Here is a 22,248-nt window from a genome sequence, read left to right on the forward strand (position 1 = left end):
ACCGACATAAGTACGTGCTTTTGTGACAAACTCGATTGCGACAGTAATGAATATATTTTTTTCTTCTCTCGCTTTCGTAATTAAACGACAGTATCCGGCCTTAATAGCGAAAAAACATCATAGTGATAAATGAAAAAAATCTTGAATGAATCGGAATTATTTATCTGTCCTAGAAAAATGTGATATACAATGGTGTTTTTGTGTAATTCTAACAGATAACGCCGTTCGAGGTCGTGACTTTTAAACTATTATGCTGTTTTTTTTAAGACGTCGAAATGTCTTAAGATCTTTTGAATAAACGGGAAGCGGTAGTCGGATTTAGCAAATGAATGAATTGTACTGCTGTATAATGTCGACTTCACTTAGTATGTATCAGCGGTTGTAAACATTTTTGTTACGGTTGTGAAAAATAAATATTGAATGCGAATAACATTTTCAGATGTACTTATATTTTTTTTAAATATTATTTGTTTTTATATCATTTAAAAAAAATATTTTAAGCACAGTTAAATATATTATCTAAACATTATTTATATTATGTATTTTTATACGTTATTAAATATTTGAGGTTTGAGTACCACTTATCGATTTTTTATTATTGCTCATAATAATTTATATTTTATATATTTTGAATATATAATAAGATATTCAATACTGTGGAACTGTTTTTAATATAAATTATTTTTAAATCACAGTTTTGTTTAATTAGCTTTCATATAATCTCCGAGTCGTATTGAACTCTAGAGATTCAGATAACTGTTGTTGCTCGATTAGATCTATGTAAAAATTATTGTATTCTTGAGCCTTCAAGGATCATATTGGTCGATTCGATGTAGCTCCACATGATGCATGTTCAGCGTAACTCTCGTTTATTTCAAGTCGAAAGCGAAGTGATAGCTCTAGGTGAAGTCCCCTAATGAAGTGTCTGAAGTTTTAAATGCGGCAACGTTCTGGCTTATATTCCATTCCAAGATACGCTAAATGTTTGTAATTGTAAATATTTAGCGTATCTTCTATTCTTTGGTCCACTGACCAATCTCGATGCTTCGGGGCGGAACCAGACTCTTTGTTATTGTCAAATACATATCTATATAAATGCGCAGAAATAATTCAAAATTGATAAAAAAACTAATAACAGTCATACAGGAGTGCTTAAATTTATTTATAACTATTAATGGATACTGTTCAACGGATAGGACCGTCTAGATCAGTGGTGGCCAAACCGTGGCGCATGCGCCAAACGTGGCGCATTAGATGATCATAAGTGGCGCATTGCATCCTTGCGCCCACTTATTCTATTAAAATAGGCGTCATAATTAAATATATATTCATATTTTCAACTCAAGTACCCTTAGTTCAATTAATTCAGCCTTCGGTAATGTTCAAGTTTACGCGGATTTTTTGGTTTTTCGTCATTTTTTTCGCGGTGCATCGGCTAAGAATCACTTCTATAGGTGTTGCCATTGCGCGCTCCCACTCAGACGTTCGCAAACACTGCGCACTAGCAGTCAGTTAATTCTGAGTGAGTCATCGTGGCGTAGAGTTTGAAGCGGAGTTTTTGCGAGTGTTGTATTGGGTGTACTAGCGTGGTTTTTGTATTGAGTGATTAAAAGACAGATTCAAGAATAAATATATATTACAATTGTCGAAGCAGAGCAATATATAGAATTAGAATCCCACGTATTTGATATTCTGTGTAATACGACGTACGTACATTGGATCTATTTGTTCTTTTTAATTTTTTTTCTAGTTATATACTTTTCTACGTTGTTTTTTAAATTCCTGTTATCTATTATAGTGCAAAAGAACATGAGGAAAAGAAGCCAAGATAGTGATAGTAAGCGCGATTTCAACGAACAGTGGGAAAATGAATTGCTATTTATAGCAAATTCATCAGGAAAACCGTTTAGCATTGTTTGTGAATGTACTCTTTCACATAATAGAAAGCATGATCTTCAGAGACACTATAAAACACAGCATCAGACTAATATAGAAGAAAAAATGAAGCTTGTTCTTGGGTCTGAATTACGAAAAGAATATGTAACTAAGAAAAAGGAAGAAATCAGAAAAAGACAAAATATATTTGTTAAAGTAAGTTGTGAAGACTTGGCAATGACAGAAGCGTCATATGAAATTGCTTTAGCATTGGCGAAAAAAAAGAAGCCTTTTTCTGATGGAGAAGAAATTGTTAAGCCTTGTCTCCAAATATTTGCACGCCATCTTGGTAATAAAGTTTTAGAAAGAAAGGCAGACGAAATTTCTATATCAAGGCAGACAGTTACGAGACGTATCGAGGAACTCTCTCAGGATGTATCTCAGCAACTGGAAGATCTTGTTCATTCTTGTACTTTCTTTTCTCTAGCTTTGGATGAATCAACGGACATATGTGATGTTGCCCAGTTAAACATTTTTATAAGAGGAATTGATGATAATTTTAATGTATTTGAAGAACTTGCTAGTCTGGAGTCATTGCATGGTAAAACAAGAGGAATAGACATATTTGAAAAAGTAAAATCATGCCTAGAAAATCTAAAATTAGATTATAGCAAACTCATCAGTGTCTGTACTGATGGAGCACCATCAATGATAGGTAAAGTCAATGGCTTTACAACTTTGCTTGAAAATTTTTTAAAACGTCCTGTATTAAAATATCACTGCATTATACACCAAGAGGCATTGTGTGGGAAAACTTTAAATATGCAGCATGTTATGTTACCGGTTGTGAAATGTGTGAATAAAATTAGAGCAAGAGCATTAAACAGACGAGAATTCAAAGAATACTGTGAATTGCTTGATTTGGAATATGGTGAACTTATCCTTCATTGTGAAGTGCGCTGGCTTTCTAGAGGTCAGATTCTGAGTAGATTTTGGAAATTGAAAAATGCCGTTTCCAATTTTTTGGAACAGGAAAATGAACTACCTGATGAAAGAAGTTTATTATTTAACAACAACTGGCTATTTGATTTGGCATTTTTAATTGATTTTGATCTGAACATAAAACTACAAGGCAAGAATAAATTATTTCCTAGCCTAGTAAATAGCATCAGTTCATTTAAAATGAAATTAAAACTGTTCGTCTCCCAGTTAGAAAATGAGGATTTAAGTCAATTTCCACACTTGAAAGAACAGAGTGAACGTGCTGCGGGTAATAGCAATTTAACAAAATATATTGACAAAATCAAGATTTTGCAAGAGTCGTTTTCGTGACTTTGTTAAAGAAGAAAACTGTATGCTCGCATTTATAAACCCATTTTCAGTTAGTGAACAAAATATAATGCAGATGCCAAGTAACATGCAAATGGAATTAATTGATTTAAAAACCAATTCCTTTTTAAAAATGAAATATGATAAGCTTTTCCAGGATCAAAATGCATCTGACATTATTATTTTCTGGCATTCATTACCCAGTGAACATTTCCCAGAGCTAAGAAAGTACGCAAAAAGTTATGTTTGTCGCTTTGGAACCACATACAGGTGTGAACAGGCCTTTTCATCAATGAAATTAATAAAAAGCAAAACAAGGTCGCGAATAACTGATTCGAATTTGAAGAATTCTCTGCTGCTTTCAACAACAAATTTGACACCAAACATTAAAAAACTAGCGAAATCCAAACAGGCTCAAAAGTTTCAATAAAGGTAGGAAATGTTTATGTGCGTAATATATGTTGCTTTTATACAATAATTAAATAATTTAAAAATGTAAATCATGTTTATCAGTTCAAATCCAACAACTGTAGTTCAGAGTTATCTTCACTAAACGAGACTCTCCGGCAGCTGTAGCATCAGTTGGGTCCACAACAGCGGTCACCCTCTTGTCCATGTGATTATTTCTGACTATTGTAGATTGCTACTCTAATAAACGTGTGTCTTTTGAAGTGACGTAAATTTATTGATTGCATTTAATGATTGAGTTATTCCTTTTCCTCTTATAAGCGAAGTAATTACTACTCCTATCTCTATTTTACAACACCAAATGTGAACTTAAGAAGGTAAAAAAAGTGTTTGAGTTGTATGGCGCATCTGAACTTGTCTGTGAAAAAATTGGCGCATGGTATACAAAAGGTTGGCCACCTCTGGTCTAGATACACGATATTATTTTTTAGAAAATTCAATTGACCCAAATATATCAGTGACTATTAGCAAATTCGAAGAAATTTGTGGACACGATATCTGTCGTGGTTTTTATCATATCGACATTAAAGGTTTTCTAGTTTTTTTTTGATCCGTCACATTGCTTAAGAATTAGGGCTATTTAAAATAATAAAAAAAATCTAGCTCTGCTTAATTTAATTTAAAAAAATGTTTTTTGTTACATTTTTAGTCTTATCCGCCATATTATTTTAAAATGACAGCTATTAAAAAAAACTGAAAAGGCAAAAATTAAAAAATAGTTCAAAATGTAAAGTTACAAACAAAAAAGTTTTTTTTTTTAAATATTTTTTTTCATTTGTAGGTTTTTAAGGACATGCTAACTGGTAGAGTACGCTCGGGATAAAGATGCCGGTTTGTTATTGTGTGCGTGTACATGTATATGAGAGGGAGAAGCGATGTAGCGTGTAATTAGTTGTCTCGCTTTCTCTTTTAAGGACAGTCGCTGATTCGTCAACGCTGGTATTCGTCATTAAAGTGCAGTATGACACAGAAGTTCGATCTTCTCTAGTGATTTATTTTAAATAATTTTGTGTTGATATTGATTTAACCCAGATATGCCCACTGTCCCATGGGTAGGTCACTAAACTCGTGCCACTGTTTTTTATTTATAAATGAAATTTAAGGAAAACAAAATTTCTTGGGCATATCTGGGTTAATTGATATCAAGACTTCAAATATACACTGTAAGTTATTCGTTCTCTTACCCGTGGATTAAAATATTTTAATTATTTTTCCATTAATCCGTACGTTGTTGGTTTTTTTACACTATTCTCTGTAAGGCTTAAAAAAGTTACTATTCTTATAGTTGCGCCAATGAAATTTTTTTAATTTATTCAATAGATTCTAATGATTTAATAGAGTCGTCGAGCCATTAAACAATCTGCAAATAATTTCTTACCCCATTTTTTTTTTTTTTGCTTTTGAAGAATAGCTAAAGACCTCATTATTTTTTTGACTTGTGAAAGATTTTGAATTTTGCAAATATTTAATTAATGACATCAATGTCTGGTTTCTTGGATTATATAATATATTTTTAATTGTCCGTTAAAATTTCCAATTTAGCTCAAATGTATGTATGTTAAATAAACATATATTTTCTTTTAAAATAAAAAAAATAAATATTCTGAACGAAATTGTTTTGAGCCACACAGTTCACGCACACAATAACAAACCGGAATCCTTATCCTGAGCGTACTCTATAGCTTTAAAATTTATTTAAAAAATATATTTTATCTAATCTTGGCTAAGTTTTTAAGCAAAACATTGTTCCAAAATGGAGGCTAATAAAAAATATTAAATCTTATCTTTGTTAAAATTGTAGAGAAAATAGGGTAAAAACGTTTGAAAATAGTAATTAAAATAAAAATGTTTTTTATTACATTTTTTAGTGTGATACGCAATTTTGTTTTAAAATAATGGCTATTATATAAATATTAAATTAATTCAATGCTGATTTTTTACTATTACATTCTAACTATGTATTTTTTAAATTAAAAGGTAACATAGTATAAAATCACTTAAAAAATATCTCATCTTCACCTTTTATTTGATTTCTATATCAATTTTTGTAACTCAGTTTAAGCTGACATGTTTTTTTGTTATAGTCGATTTTAATTAAACTATTCATATGTAAAGGTTGATAGGCAATTATAACATTTAATTAACTGTAAGTTGTCATAAATAATATTTTAATTATCCAGTCATATAAAATTTGACTGCAAGTCTTCCTAAATTAATATATATTTTTAATTTAATTTTATTGTTTAAGTTATATTTTTTTATCGCTATAGATTAAAGCGCAAGTATTATAAATTATAATGTTAACAACTTCCGCAACATTATGGTTTAACAAATGCGGCATAAGAAATAAAATTACATGTTATTATGTTTAATGGATCTGTAGAAAAATTATGTAGTTTAAATAAAATCCGTTATTACCATAAAATATTGTTAGCTATTGATCGTTAAAATGCCTTTATCGATTATTGATGAAAATACATAATTGAGCTATAGTTTTAAAATAAATTACATGCATATTTAATATGTTATGTTAGTGTCAATAAACATATTCACTCCTTGAAATTTTCAATTAATTTAACGGATAGACTTGGTGTTGCTATAATCCTGTTACTTCTCGGTAGCACCATTATAATAATAATAATTCACCTGTACATATAATTATCACTGAACCACGAAACATAAAAAGTCATAAATCCACCTCATCCAGCAATTAGACTAATTTTTCTCCCATCATAACAACACAAGGTATTGCATCGAGTTGGTACAATCTTCACACCGAACCAATTTCCCAGATACACAATCTCACCACAAAACCATTGTCTTAAATTCCCATGTGTTCGATCTGGTAATAGTCTAGTTCGATCTACTCATCTTATCTCAGATAGAACTTATAATCGTTTGTTCATCTATCGCGTGTTGTTATTATCGGACAGCAGTAGGTCTCGGTGGCTTGTCAGCAGTGGACGTGCCTCCTGCGATTGGCACGTGCGAGTGTGACTTGTCATTGTGACAACAGTCAACAATGACACACTTGTGTAACGAAACAATCGCGCCGTTATCTGACGCCGATCTGACAAAGGGTCCGAGTGTTAAAAATACGTGTTTATAATAAATCAAAATTCAGTCGATAAAAAATAAACATTATGTGACATGTGAACCGACCATGTGCGTCGTCGTCGTCGGACGGTTTATGCTTGATGTGATGTCATTTAATAAATTGAAAAAGTGTCATCTATGGATTTCACAACGATCTTCATAATTAGGTAAACATTAAATTACCATTACTATATGTATATAAAAAGCTAGTAAGTTTCATTATAATTCAGTAAATTCTTGCAACTTTGATGGTAGTGAAATCGGATAATTTTTCTTGTGCTATAAAAAATTCTCACGACGCGGGTGTGGCAACTAAGTTGATTGATAACTTATAAATACGTAAAATTTGTTAGTATATATTATAATTATTTAAAAAAAAGCATGAAAACAATAAAAACATAGTAAATTGCTTCTGGCTTCTAATCTGCACATACAGTTATTTCAAACAATCAGTATGCTGGTTTCAGGTATATGTTAAAGTACAATAGACACTTGTTCATTCTTAAGTGCACTTAGAATTTTAGTTATTTTTTATTATTTCTGAGCTTAGGCTCTGCTGTATTGGGTAAATATGTTTTGCATTCACATCGTTCTTATACTGGAAGGTTTTTAAGGCAGAATCAGTTTCTACAAAGCTCTTAATCCATGCCTTGGTAGCTTAAAGGTGTTGAGCTGGTGGCGAAACAACCATTGTGTGGCCACTAGGGTTCTTAATCGAATATTCGAATTATTCGCTCGATTTTTATCTAAATGAATATTGGAATAATAAATCGAATCTTTGTAAAATATTCGTTTATTCTATTTCTATTTAAATTGAATAAAAAAATTAAAATGTGACAATTTGTATACTTGAGAAACACAGGTAATCGATTTTTTTTCAATATACCCGAGTGCTTAGTGCTGCTCTGAAATACTGGTCCTTTATGCGCCTTTATTTTGCTTCAAAATGCGAGACAATAATACGCTTTTTCTCAACAATAAAAAAATGCTTTTATGATAAACACATGTGAATAGAATGTTTATCGGCGGTGTCTATTATGACCAAAATTTGCAGAATTGGTAATCCACAATTTATTATCGTTTAACTGTTTCACTAAATATTGAACACTAGACCTTGCGTAAGATTCTAACTGTACTTCCACAGGGAAAGTTACTCGGACCGCGTTTACATGGGAGGGGGGGGGGGGGGTTAATAGTTCGTCATTTTTTAAATATATTTCTATTTCATTAAATGACACATTTTTTTTGAAATTTAAATTTTTTCATAATATACATATTTTCAAATTCATAATTTATTTTTTTATTTTTAATAATTTTTGATTTATAAATTTAAATTTGAGACTACAAAATTTACGTGTATGTTGTGAAAACTTAATGTGTCTATCATTATTTCTGTGATATATTTAAATTGTAGAATAATGAAAAAAAATATTATATTATATATATAGTTAATTTAATGATATGAGACTGTTTGCTAGAAGTTTTGGTTAAGAGCTCGGATGCTACCGCAGGTTCTTGATACTAGATTAAACCCTCGGCGATGAAGCTCAGTCTCCACCCTCGATGCGCAGTAAAGACAGCGTGCGTTTAGGCGCCTCTGCCGTCGGTTTAGGCGTGATACTGGGGCTGCGTCTCTAGGCGGTACGCGGAATCTGCGGCCCTTGTTTCAGTAAAGAGTTCTCCGACCTCGTCGCTTACATCTGTGAGCTGCAGCTTGATTCTTGTTATATTTTTTGTGACGATGGTCCCTAATCTTACAAAGTATAACCAATTTTGGACAATGTAACAGAATTTAATTTTTATCGCACTATATTGCTTGACTTGATAAAATTAAATATAATTATTATTTTTTTAAATTAAGTTAATCTTTAATTTCATATTGTAATAATATATGGTTGTGACGATTGCCTCGTTATATAAGTGTGTAGCGTAAAATATATTTTTACTAAAATTTATAAAAATAATGAGGCGTACAGTATATAGTAGATCTTTGGTTGCGTCAGTACGTCTTGTCAGAAAGCAAGGTAAAATCTGCTGAGCGTGTCCCCACCGTGTCACGTGTGATTGTAAAAATTTGGACGTACTTCTCGACGGCTGCTAGGTCCACGGACACTGCTTGCGCGACTTCAAACGCGCGTGTACTGTGTCTCTTGACTGGGTTTTGTAAGATTGTTTATCAACAAAAACTTACTCATTAAATGACGTTTTATACGGGAAAAATATACCAAAGTCAGCTTTGCCTTGGAGCAACTTAGAACACACTCTATCAAGTAAAAATGCATATTTAAGTTGCAATGTGGTTAATTTACATATTTATTTATAGATGTCACAGATAATAATGTATTTATTATATATTAAAGGTACTGTTTATATATACTATAATTAACCAGTTGTTTATTACTAAATTGTATGTGTATTTTCTACGAGTTTCATATTGTAGCTAATAATAAAAAAAATTACATAGGATTTATTATCACATTTAATATCAATTTCACGTCAGGATTATTTAGTAAAGAAAATTAAATTTTAATTTTGAATTGTTGATAATCATTTAATTAAAAGATTTTTAATTAAATGATAGTATAGATTAACTTATTCACAAAAATCTTTCAAAAAAGCAATGATCTGAACAAAACCTTGTAAAGTATGGTTTGATAAAATACGTATCTGGTTTTATACATATATATAAATAATACATAATAATTAAAATTATATAAATGCAAATAATATAATAATATTATTTAAGTAGTACTTTGAAATTACATGTTTCTTTTAGATCTAAATTTATCTCTAACTCCCTTATATATTATAATACATTTTCTTTGCTCTTAAATCTTGTGTTCCAAAAATAGTATTCATAGTCTAAACTTAACATAAAAACATACATGGATCATATTTAAAAATATGATTCTATTTAAGAAACTAAAAAAACTTCCTTATTTATATATAATACTTATTATACATATGTATGTTGAATGAAAAATATGATAAACTCAAGTTTGATTATGACTTAACCGACGTTGACTTATATTTAGCATAACACAAACATAGTACATATATTTAAAGACATTATACTTTTTATAGCATTTGCTCATTTCCGTTATTTTATCTACTTAAAAGTAACATTGCATGATGTGTCATATGTATTTTTTAAAGAGGATGTTATGTTTACATTGACTAACTCAAACATTGCTTCAAGATTATTTAGTATACTATTCAATATTAATATTATAAATATAAAATATTTAATTAAAATCAAATAACAAATTTTCAAATCAATTAATATTTGATCGCAAAATTAAATTCCCGAAATTGTTTATTTTAACTCTGTTACTACTTTCGTGATTAATCGACTCTTTACAAATAAACATCGTATTTTCGATAACAACAAAAAGTTACAATTCTCGTTTTTCATTTGATGAGCCAAAACGTCAGAAATATTATCGTCATATCTATAAACGCGCACATTGTTTGTGAAAGCCTTTGTACTTTCTACGAAATCATTTCTAAAATAGAACAGTCTAAATAATCGGACGGGTTTTGAAATACAATATTCTAGAGTGAAAACTCGGTATAAAAAATTCATCCATCTTCTCGTATTTTACTCCAGTCTTGAATTTGTAGATTATTTAATTACATAAGTCGGTGCCGCAATTAAGTATTAACAGTCCAAAAGCGCCAATTAGTCACGTAACAATGTGTCTGTGACTTAAAATGAAATGCTACTGACCTAAAAACCTAATGTAGTTAACATTGACAATGGCATAGAATTATTTTCTTTGGCTTATATGCAATAGGACGCTGTCATTTAAAAAATAAACTACTAAACAAAAATTGTACATGGTTACTTGATTTTATAAAAGCAAATAAATATTGCAGCATAAATAATAGCATTGAACTTATTACTGACAAATTGATTTGTATATTTAAGGTACTCGTACGTTTGAAAAATCCATGGATGCAATTTATGTGGCTGTAACAGGGTTAACGTTGAGAGAGAAGCGGTTGTTTTCTCATGCTCTTCAGTCTCTGTTGATGGTGCGAGAAATAACCCAAGTTAATGCATGTTTAAATAAACTCTCTTGTGCCCCAAGCTGGGTAGTAGTTCTCGATGAAGAGCTGATGAAAGTGAATTTTAAATAAATGCACTATATATAATATATGCGCTTATATACACCTTTGGTCTAACCGGGATATATATTCCTGCTCGCCCACTTTTAACGCAACGGCCAATTTAAAATGTTTGAGGAAGTGATGCTTGCACTACACTCTCTGGATGTTGTCCGAACCGAAGTTCAACTGAAGTCGGCCGAGGTTGCCGACTTCCGTCTGGACGGCGGCCGTGAATGACGTCCGCACGGCGGCTGCTGGCATATTTGCGCGCGATCGAAAAATGTGCCAAATAATCGCAATTTTTAAATTGTCATATTATTAAAATTACGCTACTGATAATTATATAGGTTTGTGTGGGTACTCACCAATACAATATCAGTGAAAACTTTTCGGTCGTAACTATTCAATTTACGCAAAATCTTTGTCGGCTTTTGCAAAATGCCATAAGGCATAAAAATGATACTTTTGAATAGAAACACCACATCTGTGACTATCTTAGAATTTGTCGCCATCGATTCTTAACAAGAATTCGTTATGGTGTGACATTTTTATAAACAGATCAAGGAAAATACATAAGGATATTCGAAACGATTTTTTTTAACAAAACCATGTACCATTAATTATTTTTTAATTATTTAATTTCTTATGAAAAAAATATCTGTTAGAAGAATATACTATCAAAAATATAATTAATCGCTTTTGGTGCCCTAAAATATTCAAAAAATGTCAGTAAGAGTCTGTTGAAGTCCCCGATAAGCATGTGGTATTATAACTAGACCAAGTGACCACGATGCAGCGCTCGACGTGCGTGTTAACCATAGGACGCCTACGCGCATACTGAAATTGAACCGAGCTACTCGTTCTATCTCAGTTTGCGAAAAACCATATCATTATCTCTTTCACTCTCGTCACTTGAAAGGGGAAGTATCTCACCGCTCGCGCTCAAAAGAGCAGCTCTGATTTTGGTTTCTTTGACTTCGGTCCGTTTGCCGACAATGTTCGGCAGCGCTCAAAGCTGGCCAAATCAACTGAATTACCCCTATTTTACCTCCCGTTATCGGTAACCTCGGACAACTTCCGAGAAATTTTAGAGCGGGCAGAACCGAACTCGACCGAAGTAACCCACTATATTCTCCGCCCTTGGTCAACCTTGGCCAACTTCCAGAGAGTGTAGTGCAGGCATAATTGGATTTTGTGAGGATTTCAACTAACTGTATATTTAAATTCGAACTGTGTTTCTATCACAAGAATTCCTCCCAACCATAAACAGTAGCGATGATTGTGAAGTTGAATGTTGAGCTGAACAGCAACGTGCTTGACAATCGATTACGTGCTACTGCAATCGATTAAAATATATTTTTTTAAATATTTTTTATTAACATGATTAATAAAATTAATTATAATGAATAAAAAATGAGTTTAAGTCATCAAATAATAAAATAATAACATATACATACAATAATAAAGTATGAATATATTGTATTATGATTATTTTTTATTGATAAATAAAATTATATATTATGTACACCTATACCATGCTTATAAATTCAATCTATTTTCATAAAAAAAAAAACATAATAACATTCGTTTCTCTACCCAAAAATAATTATCTCTGCGTCAAGAGTGTATCCAATTTACTTTCTTTCTTATTCTTAAATTACCATATCATACGATCCGTGAAATCTTATTATCTTATCTTTTAGTTCAATACAACTCGGATATAACAAGAATTACCGAAAGGAAGTTCCTTTGGAAAATAATTTGTAAGATCTCCCGCAGGGATTCCCATAGACAGTGATGAAAAATCGGTGGCACACTTTTCTAATAATTATTTATATCCACAGCTTTAGTTTCTCATCTTTCTGTAAATTCATATATGTTTTGCGATTCTAGTGTTTCATTTTCATGTGCTTTTCTCAATTTAATCGATTATACTTAAAAGTCATTATCTATCAAATTACGATAAATGTCAATATCAAAAAGATTTGCACCCCTTCCAATTAAAAATTGTATTATTTTATTATTAATTTAACTAAGATTTATCTTGCTATTTTTATTCTCAACTCAATGTTGATAAAAATTGATAATGGACAATTTAGCATTTGATCGACTCAATTGTATCGTATAGTATTTGATTATATTAATGCTTAAAGTCAGGCTTGCTGGGAGAGGGTACAAACTCCCGAGGCCCTTCTCTTTGAGAGGTCCAACTCTGGAAAAAATCACAGCAAGAATATATTAAAAAAAAAAAGTTAAATCCGATCTCAAATAATGAATCTGATGTAGTTCAGGTGTAAGCCCTTTTTATATATATATTATATAAGAAATAAAAAGAGCGGAACATTGCCTTCAAAAGTATTCAAATTTATTACATTACATTAGTATTTAAAGAGACAGATTGTAGTTTTTTGACGCGGCTCAATTTGTGTTGTTTGTAAATTTGCAGTTGCGAAACGTCCATTTACTGTTCAAACCCAAATCTAACCTAATGTAAGTTCTTATTAGGTCGAGTCCAAAATACAAACTAAGCCAACTTATCTCTTGGGGGAAAATAAGCGGAAAAATGAGTGTAGACAGTTATCGCATCTTACATATTTCTTCACAGTTTGTCTGCTTTTCGATATTACACTATATTTGAAAATATCACAGCTATCCTTAATCATATTACCATGGATTTATAATATAAAAAGGCTGATCAAAGTATTTTCAAACCGAATTTTGGTCAATAGGAGGGCGCAGAAAACAATTATCACTTCTCAGAAGGCAAAAATTCACGTCAAAAGCAGTAAAATCGTGTCGGAGCCGTCGCAGTGGGAACGCTCGGTAACGAGCGTTCCCACTGCGACGGCGCCGACACGATTTTATTGCTTTTGACGTGAATTTTTGCCTTCTGAGAAGTGATAATTGTTTTCTGCGCTCTCCTATTGGGCAAAATTCGGTTTAGATGTGCCTTACAATTTTGCACTACCCTGTAAATGACAACAACCATTATATATTAATTCTCTGGTTGCTATGTTTTTTTAAATCATAACTAGAAACGCTATTATTTACAATATTTTTGCAAAAATAAATTATATGTTTTTTACCATACATCATTGTGCGTGTATGCAGGTGATTGTTTGCGTAGTATAAACGCTCGTTACCAAGCATTCCCATTGCGACGGCAACGGTATAATTTTATTGGTTTTAACGTGAATTTTTGACTTCTGAGAAATGATACTTATTTTTGCGCTCTCATATTGGAAAAAATTCGCTTTAGATATGCCTCAATATATTCTCACGGCACGATTTTATTGCTTTGGACGTGGATTCTAAAATTGAATTTAGCAAAAAAAAGGAAATATGAAAAAAAAAAAAAATAGGAAATAATAAATTATGAAAATGAAAATAAATTATAAAAAAAATATATAAAAAAATAAATTACGAAAAAATCAAAAAAATTATGTCATTTAATAAAATACTATTAATTTTAGTGTAATGACAATTTAAAAAAAGAGGCCCTGCATATAGCTACAATTAAAAAATAATTGTCAATGATAAGGGCTTTAAATTTAATATTTATTGTAGATATATCCTAGTAAAGAACCATATAATAATGTGCATTATGTACATATCCTGACTCTCCAATAGACAGGACATGCGCCACAACTGGTTCAATTAGCAGGTGATGACGTCATTTCCGGGCCGCGAGGACAACGCGCCTACCTTTACTGTTTGAACGTATTGTACGTACGCCAGAGATAATGAACGAACGGTATGCGTGCCACATATGTATGTTTGTGTGTCCACATTTATATTATAGTACCATAGTCTATTATAGATTATGTCGTTGGTTTTGATAAAAAAGCGACGGTTGCGTGCCTATATTATAATTTAGATACATGCAAATTTTATTAGGGGACAGGTGTGCTTAATGTTTCTTAATAAATTTTATTTTTAAATAGAAAAAAATGTATAAATAATGCAAGTACAGACTTATAATTAGTATTTGGGTGATTAGAATAAGCGATTATTATATATATCACACATTAGGTTTTCCTTGATTTTCCTAATCTCACGGAATACTGTAATAAATATTTATAATAAAACTGAGCTAGGTCATCGGTTGTGACATATTTGATTGTAAGCTGTAATAATAGTTGAATAGAGATAAGTCATTTTTCCTTATTTATTCAGGACGATTATTAACCATTATATATATACATATATAAAAGCATAAAACAAACAGATCTTGAAAGCTAGAATTAAATATACTTGTATGAAATTACATATATATTTCTTTTTCATCTTGGATTTATTAAATATACGAAAATCTCTTTTTCCAGAAACCTCTTAGTATTATCAAAATAAAAGTTTGACTTTTAGAATTCTTAAATGTCTAACTCGCAAAATGTTTATATTTAAACTTCTGTCATATTTTTAATGTAATCTCTAAATATTTATATAAGAATAATTTTGATAAAAATAATGTATAATACATAGTCTTATTTTATCTTTATGATTTCCTCTTGAAATCTAGATAATAGTTATAAAAAAGCAATTGTAATTATCATATTTTTTCTGTATTTTTATTCTTGTAAAAATCGTTTATATAAAAAATAACACGGAGTATACAATGTTAACGTTGTTTAAAATAAACAAAAATTGAACACCTTATAATCTTTATTATACAATATTTTGCGTAGATACATAATTCGTTATTATATACTACCCATAATGGATTAGTTAGTATTAGCTAATTAATATATTCTAGCCGCATATCTAATATGCGCACTTAATCTTGCGCTCTGACTGTAAATTAATTTGATTAACATTAAAATGTAATAATATACAATCGAGTGGTTTTTCAAAATAATGTGTCTATTACTATTACATTAAAAAACGCTTAATAAATATGATATATAATAATATGCTATTTGTAACATAACTTTATAATCCAATTATTCATTAAAATATTAAGTAACTTATTCGTTGAAATAAGCAATAATATAATATAATTTAATCAGTCCAGATATTACAAAAGTACTCAGATTTTAACGGCCAAATAAAAACGATATTTATTTCGGGATTACCTAATATTTACGTATAGTTAAGCATATATTTTAATAGAAATTTTGCTAGGAGTGTAATGAAAACGTTTGAAAGCCACTGTACTAGTCGATAGTACTTGCTATAATCGTAATATAATATTGATTGGTTTGACACACTTTACTGACCCTATCTACAAGTGTTATATTTGTCGGTACTATAAAAAATAAATTTGATTTGTATATAATAATAAAAAAACTCACGGACCCACATATGTTTTGCATAATATTATGTAAAAATGTGGGAATTTTTCGTATTACTTACGTCCTTTAGGAAATGTTTATGTATAATACTAGATTCGATTTTATCGATATTTTTGCCGTACAATGAAATTTGATATTACTTTTATTTTGTATTTTTACGAATAAAATTTTATTTTATTTTTTTAGTCAACAAGAAAAGTTGTTTGAATAAACTGAGTGTACGTGACTATTATAAATAGTATATACGTTAAAAAAATGTTACGTACTCGAAATCCAAATGTCCGAAATGCTAAACGTGACAATGTTCAGTTTATTTTATATACGTCATAAACCGTAGAAATCAAATGCGTAGTTGCTAATACAACTTATTGATCTTTGTGAAATAAACTCTTTGATTTTAGTCAAGTATTAATTATTAATAAATATTCTTTGAACAGGCGCTCATCTGCAATCTCTTCCCATTTATATTGTATATAACACAACTACACATAGGTCTAAATGTCTAATTTAAATTAATAAATTTAGAAATAGAGTAAAAATATAATATTTAAAACCCAAAAAGTTAAGGGTCCGGTGTTCGCACACTCGCTAGCTTCGGTACCTCACGACAGTGAGGTACCGACTGACTTTAGAATATACATTTTCTTTAAAAATCTTTTTATTTTAATAATATATATTTTAGTTTTATAATTTTATATATAAGCCTCTTTGGTTTTTTTTAAACAAAATTTAATTAATGATACTTCAAACGCTCCTATTTCACAATAGATGGAGCATTTTGTCTCATTTATCTTAAAGCGCCACCAAAGAGTACTCTGGCGCCTGATTCGATTAAGCCACTTGCAATTTCAATTATGAACAATATAGCCTCAAATACAAATACGCAGCCAATCAATTGGCTAAAGTAAGACATAATTGAATTAGCAGCGTCTGTACGTTGCTTGAAGGGCATTATCGTGGAAAAACCACAAGAGACATGTGTTACTAAGCGTTTTTCCGAGATTTTTTTATATCATGTACGATGAAAACGTATTTTATAAAAAGAGTTACATTTTGTCTCATTTGCTGTGAGCTAAGATTCTCGGAAGATTTTTTCCTTTATTCTTGATTAAGCCAATTGATTCGATACAATCTAGTGTCTATTCAGGATATTGAGTGGAATGTAGTAAATATAATATAAAAATCAGAGCTGTATTAATTCAAGCAACATACAATTGTACATTTTGATATATAATACTTAATACAACATCTCCTGCCTGCGGCTGTTATGAATTACTTGGACATGTGATGTGTGAAATCAGTACTTCACAGGCGAGAAGTTGTTTTAGAAACAAAAGTTTATAATTAAACTCGCAATATAAATTTATTCATGTATGTAATAATATTTGATTCAATTTCTTTATTCATGATATAAACTGTGGCTATAAAATACGAAAACATATGCGTTGCTTTGAAATTTATGAATTAACAATTATTATATTTATAATACACAATCATCAATCTTATTATACAATAAAAAAAATTCTACAAAAGTAATATATAAAGTTTTTATGGAAATATTTTTAATCGATATTGATAATCTTGATCCAATAATAATGAGTTAACTGTTGTTTATTATAAAATGAATGAATAAAATATTTTAAGTAATAGAGGACGAAAATTTATCGTAGTTATTGTAATTGTATGATATATACTGACTGGGGCATAAAGATCTTCCACATTTTGAAACTATATATAAAATGCACAAAGCTATTTAAAAATAAATTGTATGAATTTATGAAAAATATATTAAAAACAGTTATGTTTTAATGAGTTTTAATAAACAGAACATATGACTGGCAGCTGTCACATACAATATATTGCCGAAGTATTTTTCTAGAATTTCTCATTTTCTCTTCGGGCTATATCAAGTTGAATGACGTATTTTCTATTTAAATTCTCAATAGATCAAAAACCATATTTAAAAACATTTTTCTTTAAGTATCACTGATATATAAATGAACCTCTTTGCTACTCATAAACTAACCAGGAACGAACCTGTTGAATTTTTTTAATTTCTTTTTTACTTAAAAATTACAGTTTAAATCGACGTGCAAAATCTTCCATAAATTCCGATTTAATATCCTTATTGCTATGGAATATATATAAGTGATTTCTGAATAGATGCTGTTACTTCTTCTATATTTTCTGGCGAGGTCTGTCAATTGTTTTTAAGTGTGGATTTAGTAGATCGCATATTAGAAATAATTTTACGATCTGGTACAGATACATTTTTAACGAGCTCGAAATATATAAGGAACGCTGCACCCTTCTCGCAGGACGGTTGTTCTCATAATACGCTTAAACAACAAAGCTTTGATATCCACCATATCCTCATATTTTAATTTTTATTTCACTGTAATCTGATTTGAGGTGTAGATCAATAAAATTGTAGCAACTGAGTAAGTCAATAAGACAATAAATGCCTACATGTAGGTATTAAAACCATCAGATTTGAAGACATGTATGTTAAATTTAAACTATTATGCTGAGGCCGGTTTTAATAATACAGTCAGTTCTCGAGTTACGACGAGGTTCCGTTCCACCACCTTGGTCGTAACTCGAAAAGGTCGTAAGTCGAAAATCATACAAAAAATAATTAAAAACAATGCATACATGCGAAATACAAAAACCACTTTTATTGCTGACTTCAAGTTGTTAACTAAATACTTCGTAGCAAATATCTATATAAATAATTTATTTATAAGAATTGATCTAGAGTATTTTTATCATATGTGCTACTGATATCCTTTGTTAATTCTTGAGATTTTTCAGCGAGTGCAGTGATAGTGCTTGTTTTTCTTAAAAAAACGTCCCGGTTTGTTTGTACAGTTTGTTGTTTCTTTTCTCTATAAATTTCATAATAACACGCAAGTGCTTGCTGAATAAAGCCGTGTACCCTCGAAGATCTATCGATGTCTTTGTTCATATTTTCAAATTTTTTAATAGGATCAATGATTTGGCTAAAAGCTGCAGCCATTTCTTTTAACACAAATTTTTTTGGTGGTTCTTCGAGTTCATCTAATTCTTTTAGCTCCATACATTTTTTTCTGCAACTCGTTGTTACTCAATCTCAGTCAAATCTTGGGTTGTGAGTTCCTCAACATCATTTTCCAAAAGATGAATTACATCTTCATTATCAACTTCCAGATTAAGTTGTTGAGCACATTTTACAATAATATTTGCTATCTCATCTATTTCCCCTTCTTTATTAAAATACATATTGTCATTATATCTTTTTAAGAGTTTGTTCCATATGCCGTTCATACAATTCGTCGTTACTTTGGACCATGCTTTTGAGATATTATTTATTGCATGAAAGATGTTGTACTTTTTCCTAAATTCTCTCAATGTCTGATGTTTGTCTGTTCTTGCAATTGCTTGGGCAAAAGTGATTCTTAAATAATGGGCTTTAAAGTTAGCAATACCCTCTTGATCCATCGGCTGTAGAATGCTGGTGGTGTTTGGAGGTAAATAAACCACTTTTATATTTGGATGTGATTCCCCTAAGTGTGGAGGATGGCCTGGAGCATTATCAAGAATCAATAAAATTTTAAAGGCTATGTCGTTTTCATCACAGTTCTTCTTTACTTCTGTAATGAAACATTTATCAAACCAGTCTTGAAATTATGTATATGACATTAAAAAAAAAATTTTTTTTACAACTTTTTTTTTCGTCGTAACTCCGAATGAGTTGAGGTGGTCGTAGCTCGAGAACTGCCGGTATTGCATTATTATAAATAAAAATTTGAGTGCCGCTGCCGTGACTCGAACCCGTGGCCTCAGAGTTACTAGTCTGAGACGTTAGACTTAGTAACGAGCGTTCCCACTGCGGCGGCTCCTGCACGATTTTATTGCATTTGACGTGGATTTTTGACTTCTGAGAAGTGATAATTGTTTTTGCGTTCTTCTATTGATCAAAATTAAGTGTGCCTCATTCGATGCTCACTTGTTGTAAGTCATAATATTGTTATAAAAAGCCTTCTCTAACATTTGCAATATTTTACTATATTTTATTATAAATCCAACGCAAAAAAAATAATACAAAATTTTTGTTCCTTTATTTTTGTATCCCTTCTGCATATAATCTTAAAATTTTATATATTTAATTAGCAACCTGCTTTTCAAGAATCAGTCTGATTTAGCAAAACCAAACTTGAATTTGTTACTGTCCATTAATTATTAAAATTTTAGTGAAAAGGGACAGCTCTAATTGTTCTATGCAGAGGAAGATTGTAGAATATATTTTTTTATAAATTTATCTCTTATACGTATTTGACAATATGTTTTTGGTTAGCCCTCAGGGCATTTAATCTGAAAGGATCACATACGGTTTTCACTTCATATCCTGAAATTGTCAACCGGACTCGGTCGGGAATGTCAAACCGCTAATGCGGTTTACACAAATGGAGGCTCTGCTTGATATATTTGCATGTCACATCCAAGCTTTGCCCAATAAACCGATACACACGTATATAAACGAATGATTTATGTAGGCCTTGTGCTATATTATGTATCTTAAACCAATTCAATAGATTGAGCAAAGTAATTATTATAAAGTAAAGTCTGTAAATCAGTGATTCTATTTTATAAATTATAAAGTATTATTACAGTTATGAATTGAATATGGGATTGAACCCAGTGACTAACATTAAATAAGATCTTAGATAGATATTATTTTGATTAAATAAGTATGATTATGTTAGGGTTTAATGTAAATCGCCTTCGTATTCTAAATGATCATATTATGTCAAAAACAGAAATGTATGTATATATATATATGTACAATACATACATGCGTGAGTGTTATACTTATAACCCATATAAAATATAAACACAGCCGGGCTTATATTACGTTTGCGGATTTAAGTTTCTCGTACAATTTCACGAGAGCCATATTTGCTATGTGAAATATATCCACCGAGGAAAAGTTTTCAAATTATTATTTCTACTGAAAAGCGTTACGACTACAAATGAAATCCTGCGTAAATAACCTTTGTTTATTTTTTTAGCATTGTAAGATACACGTGGTTTATAAAATAAACGCAACAGTTTAATCTTTTGAGATGTTATAATATATCTTGCTCATGATAGCGCTTTGAGTATCGCATACTTAATATACTAAGTTTTTTTTTTTTTACTTATGATTTAATAATGTCTGTTTTTATACAATACAACATGATTATTGTCGCATATTATACTCAGCTATTTTTTAAAATATTTTACATTGCCTAATGCAGGGTTTCCCAAACTTTTTCAGCGACGGAACACTTGGCAAATCCGAAAATTTTGGCGGAACACTTAGCTTATTTTTTAAGCTGGGTAATTCATAATAAAATAAAACATGTTATTAAAGAAATGTTATTAAATTTATTTAATAAACATAAAAATACAAATAAATAAAACTCCTATTGACTGATGATTTTGGGTTTTTAAATAACAATTTTTTTATATGAGGCACAATTTTGGTTAGTTGTATTTTCATATCTGCCGTGGCGTGGAGCCTATTTCTGTATTTTGTTTTTGTTGCAATATACTTAAAAAATCCCACTTCGCATAAATACGTCGTGAAAAACGGAAGTAAACAAACCAGAACTTGTTTTGACACCTTGGGAAACTCTTCAGTCAGACTCGCCCAGAAATTATTTAATGGCTGATATTTTTGTTTCAAATCAGAGTCATTAACTAAATTCTCATAATCCCTTAAGCCCACTGGTTTTACTGTTACGGAAAATGGATTCCGAACCCAGGAATCGTCCTTACTAGTTTTCGGAAAATATTCCGAAAGAGTTATTTTCAAGTAATATATGTGTTCTAAAAATACTTGTGAAACTTTTTTATCTACTTGAAAATTCAATTCATTTAAACATTCATATCCAAGACAGGAAAACAATCAGAATTATTAGATTCAATCGATAAAATCTGAAATTGTAATTTTTTATCAAAAGATTCAATTTTATCTCTCATATTAAAAATTGTAATACTTTTTTCTTGTAATTATAAGTTAACATAATTTTTCTTTGTAAAAATATCCGCC

At 30.3% G+C, this 22,248-nt stretch overlaps 1 protein-coding gene across 2 annotated transcripts in view; it reads left to right on the top strand.

The window, feature by feature from the left end:
- The window catches only part of Epac (Exchange protein directly activated by cAMP), a 244,133-nt gene that overhangs the window by 126,114 nt on the left and 95,771 nt on the right, over window positions 1–22,248 (top strand). The window contains exon 1 of one of the 2 annotated variants that reach the window (XM_088185581.1): window positions 6,633–6,935. The exons of the other annotated variant lie outside the window; for it this stretch is intronic. The gene's annotated coding sequence lies outside the window, so the exon portion shown is untranslated. Of the gene's footprint in view, window positions 1–6,632; window positions 6,936–22,248 lie in introns of those variants that run through there. 2 annotated transcript variants of the gene reach the window in all.

The sequence above is a fragment of the Plectrocnemia conspersa genome, unplaced genomic scaffold, assembly GCF_051122295.1.
Source record: "Plectrocnemia conspersa isolate PC_06_02 unplaced genomic scaffold, ASM5112229v1 ptg000005l, whole genome shotgun sequence".
NCBI lineage: Eukaryota > Metazoa > Arthropoda > Insecta > Trichoptera > Polycentropodidae > Plectrocnemia > Plectrocnemia conspersa.